This window comes from Protopterus annectens, chromosome 5.part1, assembly GCF_019279795.1.
Source record: "Protopterus annectens isolate FY-2018-M chromosome 5.part1, PAN1.0, whole genome shotgun sequence".
NCBI lineage: Eukaryota > Metazoa > Chordata > Ceratodontiformes > Protopteridae > Protopterus > Protopterus annectens.
The window spans coordinates 325,857,616-325,871,250 of record NC_056736.1 but is presented as its reverse complement, the minus strand read 5'-3'; the positions used below and the strand labels follow the sequence as shown (position 1 = coordinate 325,871,250).

Genomic DNA, 13,635 nt, shown 5'->3' with positions numbered 1-13,635 from the left:
AGTCCACAAAACGCTTGGTTCCCTCTATCGCTGTAAAAGTTATCTAACCACCGAATCTTGAATTGCAATAGCCAGAACCCACCTCCTAGATACTCTACAGTATGCATCCCCAGTTCTAACTAATCTTTACAAAACTGAACTTAATAAACTTTCCATCTCCATCTGTTCCAACAAAATTGCTAGATTCACTACCAATGCCAAATCACGATCCCACCACTGCCTTTCCCTACAAGCCTTGCACTGGCTTAAATTTCCGAACCGATTAAGGTACCATCAACTCATCCTAGATCATCTAATTCAGTACTATCCCGAGAAAACGCCTGACCTGACTGCCATGCTGAACTTCTACAATTCAAATAGACAACTTCGGTCCTCCAACAAAGTCTTAATCGAAATGATCACATGCAAAAACAACTTTAGGGAATCACTTTTGCCTGTGAAATAGCAAAAATATGAAACAACATTCCCTCTGACCTCAGACTACAAAACTCCACACCCTCCTTCAAAAGCCTACTTAAAACATACCTTTTCACCAACCATCTATGCACCTGTAATCGACCTCCTGAAACCTCGTCCACTTACTATTTCTACACCCCATCTGTCCTGGCCAACACAAACAGCACCATCTAATTATACCTATCCATGTGTGAGTAATAACCTATATATGAGTGTATGTACGTGTGTGTGTGTGTGTGTGTGTGTGTGTGTGTGTGTGTGTGTGTGTGTGTGTGTGTGTGTGTGTGTGTGTGTGTGTGTGTGTGTGTGTGTGTGTGTGTGTGTGTATATATATCTATATATATATGTATATATATATATATATATATATATATATATATATATATATATAATATATGTATATGTAGATATATATATATATATATATATATATATATATATATATATATATATATATATATATATATATATATATATATATATATATATATATATGATATGTGTATGTATATATATGTATATATATATATATATATATATATATATATATATATATATATATATATATATATATATATATATATATATATATATATATATATATATATATATATATATGTATATACAGTGTGTGTATGTATGTATGTGTATGCATATATATGTATGCATATTCTTGCATTTGCTTGAATGTATATATGGAAAACTTAAACATTTATATAATCTTATTCAGTTGTGAAATATCTTGCAATGCTCTACCAGGTTCTTATCTACTCTCATTGTATATTCTGCACACTTGTATTTTCAACCAAAAGAGGGAATATCTTCTTATTGTATACTAACGGCTGTGAAGTCTACAATCTGTATGCTACTACTCTGTAATGTCTCTTTTGTAAATTTTTCTTCTCTCTGTAAACTTATGGAGTTTTTCTGCCCAGGACTCTGCTGAAAATGGACACTTGTTGTCCAGTCGGATTATCCTGGCAAACAAATGTTAAATAAATAAATAAACAAATCTGAGAGTGTTCCATTGGTTTGGTTGACAAGGAGTTTGGTAAACATCTATTTAATTGACCACATTTGGTCAATTATACAGATAGTCGACAAATGTGTGAAATTCCCTTTCCCTGGGGACTGTGCAATTTTGGAGTTAGTATATATAATTAGCTCATAGTGCATGGAGTGCAGCCCCCACATGGGAGGTTCAGGGGGTCTCCCTCCTGCAAAAATAATGTTAGTTGCACATGCCAAGGTTCTTCCATGTCTTATGAGTACTAGGTAGTCGAAGTTTTGCTTTTCAACGTAGAGAGGTTTATCATCAGAAAATCAACATACATATTAGTCAACCAGCTGTAGGTAAATCACATGACAATACACTAACAATATTTGATAATGACTATAGCAAGCACAGGAAAGCTTCACAGCAAAAGACACAAGCATCCAGCTGCAGTAATTGTTTCAGTGCCTTTAATATAACTGACGAAAGTATAAAAGACACAGTTAGAGCACATAGCAGGAGATAATGTAAATAGAACATGTGACTAAGGCAACCCCGTGTGACAAATTTAAACTACCCTCCCATTTCAAATATTCTTATTTGCAAAGCTAAATCACCTTCAAGCATAAACATAACTCCATTATTTCTAACCTACTAACCACCACATTACCCATTTCCAGCTCATCATTTTTTCTCATTCCTAAAATAAAACCCTACAAAATGAAGGCATACTTAGATCCTATACTTTAACTTCCTATTCCTCAGACTTTATACCACTGCAAAACAACATTGATACAACACAATGCATCTCATACTACGACAACATCATCAGGTCCACAATTCAGCTTCAAGCACAGTCAAAAATTCCTAATGCACAAGTAAAACCTCATGCCATGCTTAAATAAAAAGAAAACAAAAGCTAATCTAAGCTTTTCCATTTTACAACAAAATGAATGATAGCCAGTGATATTCAACAATTCCTAATAATTCTAAAATCCAAATCACCTAATAACTCCAAAATTCCAATCAGCAAATATTGTTCCAAACTGAAATATACTATACCACAAGAAGGCCATACTCTGTGAAAGTAATATCCAGCTTTAAAATGTAAAAACTGCATTTATGAATATTGGAACCTCAAGCAACACATGGGCAAGATTAAAAGCTTTGATTAATGATGAACAATGTATATATTAGGAATAAGTGAAACATAGCTTAAAGCTGTCTATTGTTCATCACAGTACATTAGCTAAATATCTGAAAAACAGATCTACAAATAAATACTTGATCATATAAATAAATATGCCTGATGGTATGATGCCCAGCACAGCTTTAGACAAGCCTTTAGCAACACCACCACTTCCCCATACAGCACCACAGACACAACAATTACATGAATGAATCTATGTTAATGGGCAGGCACTTCACAGACATGTCTAGGGCATTTCAAATTGTGCATGACAACCTCCTACTCTTCAAATGTAGTAAATTTAATTTGGGGGACTGTGAATTGAATGGATAAAATGCTACCTACATGATCTGTGAGGTAAGGAGATACTGCCAGCACAGCTAGATGGAAATAATTATATGTTATTTGTGAAAATCAAACTAATTTATACAAGATGCTTGTGTTACAAATGTATTAGAACTGTATGTTATGTATATATCAATCTGCTTTGTACCAATGTTCGTGTTGAAAGGGTATTTGTAAAGTGCTTGTGCTTAAAATGTATCCACAGTGTGCCCTACTGGAAGAGAACAGAAATGTACCTGCACTTTTGTAACTGTTTAAATGTATCTGTTAACAGAGGAAACTGGAGGGTTAACTTCAGTCTAGCAATCTTTAGAAAAAATATCTGAAATTAAATAACTTTATAGGTTAGGCCATAAAGATGCTTCAATGCAGCCAGAGACACAAATGCTATACTAGGAAGCATTCTGTATTGTCTTTGGGGTGAACTAATTGCTACTTTGGAAGCATGAAGGAATGCAATTCTTTTATGACTTCCAGCACCTGCCAAAGATGTGAGCGAAAGCCCCTGTCTATGTATTTTTACAGGTAGATGCTAAATGCTACCACTTTGGAACAATGGCAGTTTGCATGAGAACTAGAAATCAGATGAGCAGAAATTATATCATTCTGCAAGCTATCCCAGCAGTAATATTTTAGATATTATTTTGAGAAGTCTCTTAGTGAGACAGAGCATTCTGCATTCTGTCTTAGACCTGACAGGAACAAGAAGAATCATTCAACACATCTGCCTTGCTCTGTTAGTAATTCTCTTAGATACAGTTAGGAATATAGCAAAGCTTAGTTTAGATTTTTTTTCTTTATTTGTGTGAGACTGTACTGCAATGTTATTTTAAATATTTCCTGTGGTTTTGAACTCTGATGTCACTGTGAATATATATTTAGTAATGTCTTTTGTTATTTATTATTAAATATATTTAAACTTTTGATTGTAGCTGATCTGTTTAGAGATATTTAGGTTTTGAGAGTACGTGCATATTTATTTGGTGACAATGTGTGGACCACTCCTAACAGCCTTGTTCTTGGTCAAACAACCATTTGTATCAGTATTAATATTACGCAGTAAAACTGGACACCCTTTGTTAAGGGCCCTAAAGTAGCTGATGAGTGTCGGGTGGCAGTGGTAACTACCTTATAGTCTGGGCAGAAGGGAGCATAGGTAGTAAACCTGTGCCAGCCTTTCCCAGGTGTGTGTGTGTATGTGTGTGTGTGTGTGTGTGTGTGTGTGTGTGTGTGTGTGTGTGTGTGTGTGTGTGTGTGTGTGTGAGTGTGTGTGTGTGTGTGTATCAGCTACTTGAGCAGGAACACAAAGCACTAGTTGGACAGAAAGGATGCTGGAGGTCTTGGCTTGGTCATGCAGCTGAGATCTCAACTCTATAGCTGTGTCAATGGGGAGTGTTATTGGGGATCTAGAGAAAGAGGGAGAAACCAGGCTAGGACTGACTGTGGTGTCTGTGTGCTCTTAAGAGAAATTGCAGTTGATGCAGAGAGCTGCATCTGGAAATATTGTGTGTGTACCTGTCATCCTCCAAGTGAACACCCCCCACAAGTGCCAGTAGTAAGGATTGAGACTCCTTGATTTCTGGTCCTGTGGAGTGTCCTTACAATATCATTCCATGCATATTTTAACTCCTTTGTTTCTAGTCAAGGTATACTTAAAGCAGGAGTTAGATCAAAATTCCAGTTTTATTCCACTGCTATTATCCATCTTTATTAATGACATCACCAAAGATGTCAAGCATCTTAACCTTTTTATGTATGCTGACGATATCCTCAACATAGAATCCAGTCATAACATGCACATCCTTGAGCTCAAACATCAAACAGCATTCACAAATTATTTACTTGGACCCTTGAAAATAGGCTGTTCACTAGCACTCTACAATTAAGAACTGTGACCTTTGGAACATCAAAAAAGTTTTAAAAAGCCCACTTGTGAACAGCTGACCTAAATGTCCACATTCGGCCACTATTGTTGGAAGACAGTTATGCAAGATTTACCCTAGGCACTTCACTCTCCTTCAGCAAATGCCTCGACAATACCATTGTCAAAACCCTTACCCAGCTCACAAACTGCTATAATATCTCCAATCTGCTAACTTCAACAGCCTAAAAAACCTTAGCCAAACATATATTAATACCCACAATGAAATATGGACTACCTTTAATAACATTCCACTCTAGTAGAAATACTCAAAATGTGCAAACGGGGATCAACAAAATATGCAGATCTGTTCTCCTTGCTGACCAAAGAACACAACAATACCATCTGTTAGAATACTGCAAATGGCTACCAGTTAGTGAAAGGGAAACCTTTATTTTTTCCTATCTTATTTTCAGAATTTTCATTCAAGGACATTGTTTACCACAGCGGTTCAAACTACACATCAGACAACAATATTACTCCATAAGAGATGATGCTGATAGCAGTTAGAGCCATATTTAAAACCAGTACTGGTGAAAAAACCTTCTCTAATTTAGCCTCATCAATAGGAAATCATTTGCCATATGAAACCATACCTTTCAACCATACTGAATCCCTTGGTATTTACCAGTTTGCATGATCCTGTTGTTACCCATCTCAGCCACAAAGGCTTGCATTTTACTACAATATCAATGCAATTTCTAGGAGCTGCTGGCTAAGAAGTGATGACTTCAGTACTTCTGGCAGGGACACAACTCTCAAATATTACTTTTAGGCTCTTATTGCATGTTTATTACGATGTTAGGATATGATAACAACACCAGATGAAGACAGATTGTGGGTTGGTTAATCTAACTTTCCTAGACTATGTTACTTCTTGGTTAAGTTTTATATTGTTTTAATATTTGCTAAGGCAATAAGAGAAAAGGTAGTGTGACACAGAATATAGTTGGGGATCATGTATTACAATATATAAATAATATATGTATGTATTAATGTATGTATATAGAGTAAAATATACAAATGTTAAGCACACCAGGAGGATCAAAGACCAATGATTTTAAGGAAAAGCTCTAGGACAGACTACCAGGCATGCGTGATGACCTTGGCTTTGTCGCCTTCATGAGGCAGTACCTGACTGCCATCTGCCTGCTGGATTCGGATGAGACTGGGATGAGAGTTTCAAGGTGTGGGTGGTGACCTTGGTAGTAGATGTGTATAAATCAGGGCCCAGGGGTCAGTATGTACCCTCTGAGAAACTACTCCACTGGCAATAGTTTTTTTTTCCTTTTGCGGAAGAAGGATCACATTATCTTGAAGGTCGGCTCCAGAAGTTGAAGCTTCATGAGGTTTTTTTTGTTAAGTTTTGGGTTTGCATGGAGTTAAGCGCAAACTGGGGCTGTGAGATGAACTTCTGAATGCAATCTGGCATACGTTTCCAAGTCCTAGGCTCCAGCTGAAACTGTACACTCGAAAATGTAGTTGTAAATTGTGGGCCTTGTGTCATATAGAAGGTAAGGACTGAAATGTGAAGAAAAAAATCACTTTGCTAATCTTATTAAGCTTAAATACATTTGTATATTTGGAATCAGAATGTTGGAGTAATTGTGTTTAACAAGAAATGATGAAAAACTGTCTTGCTAAATTCAGTATGGGGAGGGGGTAATTGCAGGCTGTTGTTTATGTAGAGGCAAGAAAACCACTTCAACGCACTAGCTTTAAAGGTTTCTGCTGGGGTTGTAAAGTTTAGGTACACTTTAAACATGGGTGGTTCACTTTTTCCCCTGCCACTTGCTCTGTTGTAGCCTATTATGGTACTATTCTTACTGTAGAATGTTCACTTGGGCCATTTATTTATTTTTAAGCATAGTTATTTTGTTGCTAATTATTGTGACTTGGCAGCCTACTGTGGCATTTTAAAGTTTGATAATGCTTGGTTTTGGTTTTACAGTTATGAGGTTTGCGGTAGTTAAAATGGTACAGCAATTTGTTAGCAGATGCTAAAATATCTGCATCACACTGTCCTTTTTAGGATGTGGTAAGTTAACTAGAACTAAACAGACACAAATGTAACCACTGTGTGTTAGATATAAAATTTCAACTCGAAGATTAGCAAATTAAATGTAAAGCAACTGGTCAAATGAGCAAATATAACAGGATGAGAGCTCACTGTCTTGCAAAACTGGGAATCACCTCTCAGTCTCTCAGAGAAAACAATCTGGACAAAGCTAAAAATAATGGTGGAACAAAGGCACAAAAATAGGATGGACAGATTTTAAATATTGCTCCTGTAAACTCAGATAGTAGCTAGAATAAAAGGTTTTGCATTATTTTGTATTTTCTGAGGGATATGAGTCTGAAATTCAAACATCTGCCATTATTTATTATTATTTACTAACTTCAATCTTCATGTTGGTATCCCACAATTCCATTGGAGTGGGTGGTGTTGCATGATTATGTATGTAAATTTTATGTTAATCAGCATCGTGATTTTTGGCCAGTTCTACCTACTTTTCATGGGCCTTTGTCCAGATTTTTGATGTTCACAGGTTGAGAACTATGTATGAAACCAGACAAGAAGGCATACTAGACAGTTCAAAAATATACTGAAAGACAGCTTGTTCAAAGAAGTGTCACACTTCTGCTACAAAGAATAAATGGTACCCTAAGCATATCTCACAAAACTTAAGTAGGAATAGCAGTTATCAAAATAAATAAAGTCTTCCTAAAGTTCTGTTCACATCATGGTATAATATAAAATAAAATAGAACACAATCCCAGCTAAGCCTCCAAAGGTCCTCTCCACTAAAACAGTAGAATTGTAGGTAAAACACCAAGTGAAAGGACCACCACGATTATGCAGCAAAAAATCTTCTTTATTGAATACAAAGAGAGATGAGCGCTTTCACGTACGGACTGTACGCTTCTTCAGATCTATTTGATTAAGTCTAAAACAATTCCTTATATAGTACAAGGTAAAATAGCAAATTGCATCAATTAATCAATTAGTACCATAATTGCAAAATTGCAGGGCTATTACATCTATCTTATATTATTTTAATTTTAGACACTAGGATAATACATAACTATAGTTATCTATGGCATTAAATAGCCCTGTCCTAAGTAATAATATATAAGGGAACAAACTAGGCTCATATACATAACATAAAAACATAAGAATTTACACCTTTCCCAGGTACAAGGATATAATATTCCTTTCTTTATGGAGCTCTTTATGGAGTCATTTAGACAATATGTTCTCTATATGATATTGATAAGTAGAGGCATACATACATATATTTGTATATTCTTTAAATGTTTGTTTTTTGATGCTCTATACTGGTTTTCAGAACTGTTCTTGTTTTGTATATGGAGTGAGTTAGTTTTTGTTTTAATGAATAGCACTGACACTTTGACAACAGCTTTCTGCACTTAATTATGCCATATTAGGCATAATTAATGGCATGTTACTACAGAAGGGCAATTATTTGTTTGGTCCTCAGTTTGAGGACTTTTCTCTTTTGATCTTTGTTGGGAAGTACACCAAATAGGGTATTTCCTAGAGTACCTGACAGCCTAGTAATAGCCCTAGCATGTACATTCAAAGAAGGGATACCACGGGTGAATGTTTTTAGTATGTTGAGAGATATTAAATCTGCAGATAAACTCAGCAGAGTATTAAACATGTTGACACCACATTTACTAATTTAAGATAAGACTTATTAGGCACAACTGACTGGATTAGAAAACAAGGTAAAAACAACTAAAGGGAATTTTGTTGTCAAGTAGATTTCCGCATAGTACAGACACACACACACACACACACACACACACACACACACACACACACACACACACACACACACACACACACACACACACACACACACATGCACACACACACACACACACACACGCACACACACACACAAACACACACACACACACACACACACACACACACACACACACACACACACACACACACACACACACACACACACACATGCAGTACGCTTACTCAGATTTACATACATACAGAGCTACAGGAAAGGGTTAAATAAGATCAGTCCAACTTGGGTAAATAATAACATAAAATCATCCTTGACAATGAAAGGAAGAGCATACAAAAAGACATAAAGATTCACCAATGACTTTCAAGTATAAGGGCAATAGTAAAAAGGTAGGGACAATGACTGAAGCAACAAAAAAAAGTATGAACAGATAGCAGCAGGGACACAAATTAGAAATAAACAAGCATACTGTATACATTCTGCTTCAATGTGATATTGCCAAGGGTTCTGGCTAAATGTCCTCTTGATCAAAATAATTGTCGTGGGGAGACAGGTGATGACCATCCTTTGCAAAGCAATGTGGTCTGCTACCCATGTCCTCCCATGCTGAACTAATGCTGAAATCCCCTGGAAAGACACCAGAAACTAAGCTAATTATTGAAGTCAATCATCTTTTTTTTTTGTAAACAAGAAACATCTTTATTAAGTATTTGTTAAACCAGTAGTATTTGTTAAGCCAGATTAGAAGTTTGTGAGACTGTATAAATTTAACCGAGTCTGTAAGGTATGTTTTATTTGTACTATGTTATTATGACTCTTGTTCTATCTGTAGATTGTGATAACTGCATATGTAACCACCTTTGGAGCTTTTCTCCCTAGGCCTCCACTGAAAATGGACATATATCCAGTCGGACTATCCCTGTCAACAAATGTAAAATAAAATAAATAAAATAAATTATCGTGTAAGTCATAGGCCGTGTTACATTTATATAAATTACAGTAAACCATAGTGATACGATCTCAGATGCAAACACTATGCATTCTAAACTGTGTGACACAACTGTAGCTGCAAACATCATACATCACTTTTAACATATCCAGTCATCGTTAGGCAACCATTACATAGCTCATTCAGATCCTGTCTTCTTTTAAACCTTGTTCCTGGATATATTGCTCCCATAAGTCCCATTTTTCCTATGTAATTTGCTCCTACAATAAACTATATCTCTTTTCTGCCATGAATGGAACATGATTAACTCAGGACCCCCTCAGAGATTAGCTAGGGTACCAAGCAGATGGGAATTTTGGGAAAATGAGCAGGAGACAATCTGTAGTAAAGTAGCTTCACTGAAGTATAATACTGCTTTACTGGGTGGGCACTTAGTTTTATGGATATATGGAAAACAATGGGTGGGAAAGTACATAAATAGGTTACACAACAGACAATTGCAATGAAAGAGGGGAGGTGGAGAATATGGAAGTCAATGTACCATATAGGATAGAAGACCAAGGCAAAGCCTTACCACAGCCCCAGAGCTCAAGTCCTGCAGATAGAATTTCAGAAACCTTTAGCTGAATGACTCAGTAGGGAATAGGGCAGAATGAAAAAAAACAGGGTAAAATGCTAGCAAGGTAAATAGAAAAGCACTGCAATGCAACTTTAAGCAGGTATATACAGCAATAAATAGCACTTAAGCACAAACTTTCCATCAGAATTCACAATACTGCCACTACTGCAAACCTACCACAGACAAAGTCAGCAGACCATGATGAAATGTACTAGTAATGCTGTAATAAGTGACTAAACAGGGATCAACTCTGGCAGCAGGTCATAGTCCTGTCACAAAGAAGCTAAAAGATTGTCCAGACTGGGTTCATAATACAAAAAGCTACCTTCACAGCTAATTTTACTTATGGAAATAGAAGTGCAGTATAATGTACAAACAATACTCAAATACTGCATTAATACACAATCTCCACATGATTAATACAAAGGAAGCTATAAAACTAAGGTCCCAGAACAAGCTAAGAAATGCAACCGGATAAGTAGACAAAAAAGCAGAGAAAAACAGTATCCTTCTGAGCTTAGTACTATCTGTGTATACATCATACCTTTATTCCTAGCCTCTAGCTAGATATTGGTATATCTGTTCATTACTATGTTTCATATTGTATGTATAGCTAATGTTTGCTGCAGTATGTATTATTTGCTATTGTATGTATATGCAATTGTTCTTCATGTACTCTGCTGCTCATCTGTTGTTCTGTGGAGCTTTTCTCCCTGGGCCCCCACTGAAAAAGCACCTGTGTCCAGTTGGAATTTCCCAGTAAATAAATGTAAATAAATAAATAAATAATAAATACAAAACAGTATCACCACAGAGGTCACTATAAGTGCAGCTTAAAATATGTAAGAGGAATTTCATTAAAAAGCTTTTTTTTTCCACTTTTGATGAAAATCTTCTGTCTCACACCTCTCAGAGCTGTGATCAAAAGACATAACAGTATATATATCAGAATATATATAAGGGGGAGGAGGAAAGGAATAAAATGGTAAATTAAAGGAATGACACTCTCTTGATAAGACAGTTTACTCAAAACTATTGTAATGTATATGTCTTAAACGCTAAGCTAGAAATGCTTTGATGTCCATTTAAAGTCAGCTTCTCCCTTGAGCACTTCCATTTCTCTGTTATACCTATAAAAAATGAAGCAGTTGATGAAAACAAGTGTTACAGTCAGTTGTAAACCCTGAATATCAAATCCATACAGGTCCTCTTCTGAAACGTATTCCTCTAATTCATAAATATTCATACCTTACTGCTTCATTACCATACTTGAGAAACATGAATGAGAAAAGTTCATTTCAATCAATATAGAGGACTATGACTGGGGTTGCTGATCATAGCCCATTTATTATGTGTTCGAGACATGGACACCAAGAAATTCACCACAACAGCGAAATTCGAGAGGTGAATCTTGGCAACCATGTTGAGAACACATAATTACGGGTTATGATCAGAGACCTGATCATAATTCTTTGTAGTACTTTGAGATTTATATATTCATATACTACTATTTACAGGTAAAAAAAATGCTAAGTGTTTTACTAGTTCTGAAAGTGAGCACAGCCAGAAAGATAGTGTAACTCAGTCCCTTTATGTTTACACTCACATTGCCATGCCTCTCAAATGTCCAGACTTTTGCTAAATGTCCGGATTGTTGTCTTATATGTTTGCTGTATTCCTCATAAAATCTTTGTTTTTTGGACAAATCATTGAGGATTGCAGTCACTAAATAGTAACATATATTTGAGTTTCAGATTTCATGTCCTTCATAAATTGCTGGTGAACAACCATCCTATTATTCTAGCAACTCTTTAAGTTTATAAGAGGAAGGGATACCTTTTTGGGTCAGACAGCAGGCAGAAATAAATTAGTTTTTTCTTCTGCCACTGTCTTTTTCTGGTCAGTACTGGCTGATTTGACTGTCTATCATAAGACCCATACTTAACAAGTCATGCTGTAGTAGCACTTAACTGATTTGCTTTTTTTCCTGCATATTGGAATGTAATTACCTTGTTCCATGCACTACAATATAAATTAGTGACCTTAGTGGTCTGTAAAAATCTAATGAAATGAAACATAGTGAAACAATGCCTCTTTCTCTACATCATCAGTGTTTCCACTTACAAGAATTAGCTGTCTTATATCTATATTCAAGAATGCTAGTAAGTATCAGTTCATCATTGATTACCAATACTATTATCATATCAATCGTTTTCATATCCCTTGTGAAGATACATCAGCATTTCAATCTTTTCTGACACCTTTCCCCTTCACCATTGATGGCATTTGCCTAAATCTAGTACCCTTACTAATGGTTATAGAATAGTTATGTGTTGCTTCCATTGCTTAATAAAAATACATCTTGGATAACTCACACGTCAGACTTTAAAAGATAATGCTAGATATTATTTTTAACTCAAAGTGTTATGACTAAGTTATACTCAGTTATTCTCAAAGAATAGTACAGACCGATGTGGAATGCAAAAAAAAAAAACTTCAACAAACTCTCGAGTGAAGGAAAGCAAATCTCGTACAAAAGAGAACATCTAGAAGGAAGGCACATTTTATTCAGTTAATGTGAAAATGTCCTATTTGTATGGTCAACAAACAGATCACAAACAGAAAATGATAGTCACTATATAGATATGAGTATAATGCTATTAAAACAATTTCTATAACTTTGTTTGTAAAATTACTTATAGCTTTAAGTTCATAAACATATCATTTATAATTCTGCAGATTTTGCTGTTCTTCAAGCAGGCAAATGACAACAAAACAAGCACTGTGCCTTCATAACCACTTATAAATGACTTAACATTTAAAAGTGAGTAAATGCACCACAGTCAACTTCCATAAACTTGAACTGTCCAACTTTAGCTACATACTTAGTGTATAACTTCATGGGCATATTATATATCAGTCCTTGTCTTAGGTAACATATAACCATTTTATTAGTGTTACTCTGGATGGAAGGAAGCTTCATGACGAAGCTAGAAATACTATGAAATACAACCAGATATGTTTAAAAAATGAAAAATAAAGCCTAAAACTTCTGTAATTTTTTCAATACCATTGTATAGTAGTACAACCAGAGCATTTCTAGATTGCATCCTTTATTTCCAAGAGGGAAATAAACCCAATTAGCCAATAAACCATGCCTGCATTGTTTTCATACTGTCTAACTCAGTTGTTCACAAATGATGCATTGCAATGAATAAGGCTGTTGTGAAATAGAGACAGTTATCGTTTTATCACTAGAAAGTATCGGGGGGGGTCTCTAACATAAAACAGAAAAACTCTACTAGTAATAAGCAGACTAGCATTATAGCTGTTTATGTATTTAAAACACATTTCATATTCAAAACTTT

General features: G+C 35.4%; 1 long non-coding RNA gene across 1 annotated transcript in view; it reads right to left on the bottom strand.

The window, feature by feature from the left end:
- The window catches only part of LOC122803404, a 2,587,193-nt gene that overhangs the window by 1,161,063 nt on the left and 1,412,495 nt on the right, over nucleotides 1–13,635 (bottom strand). The window lies entirely within an intron of this gene.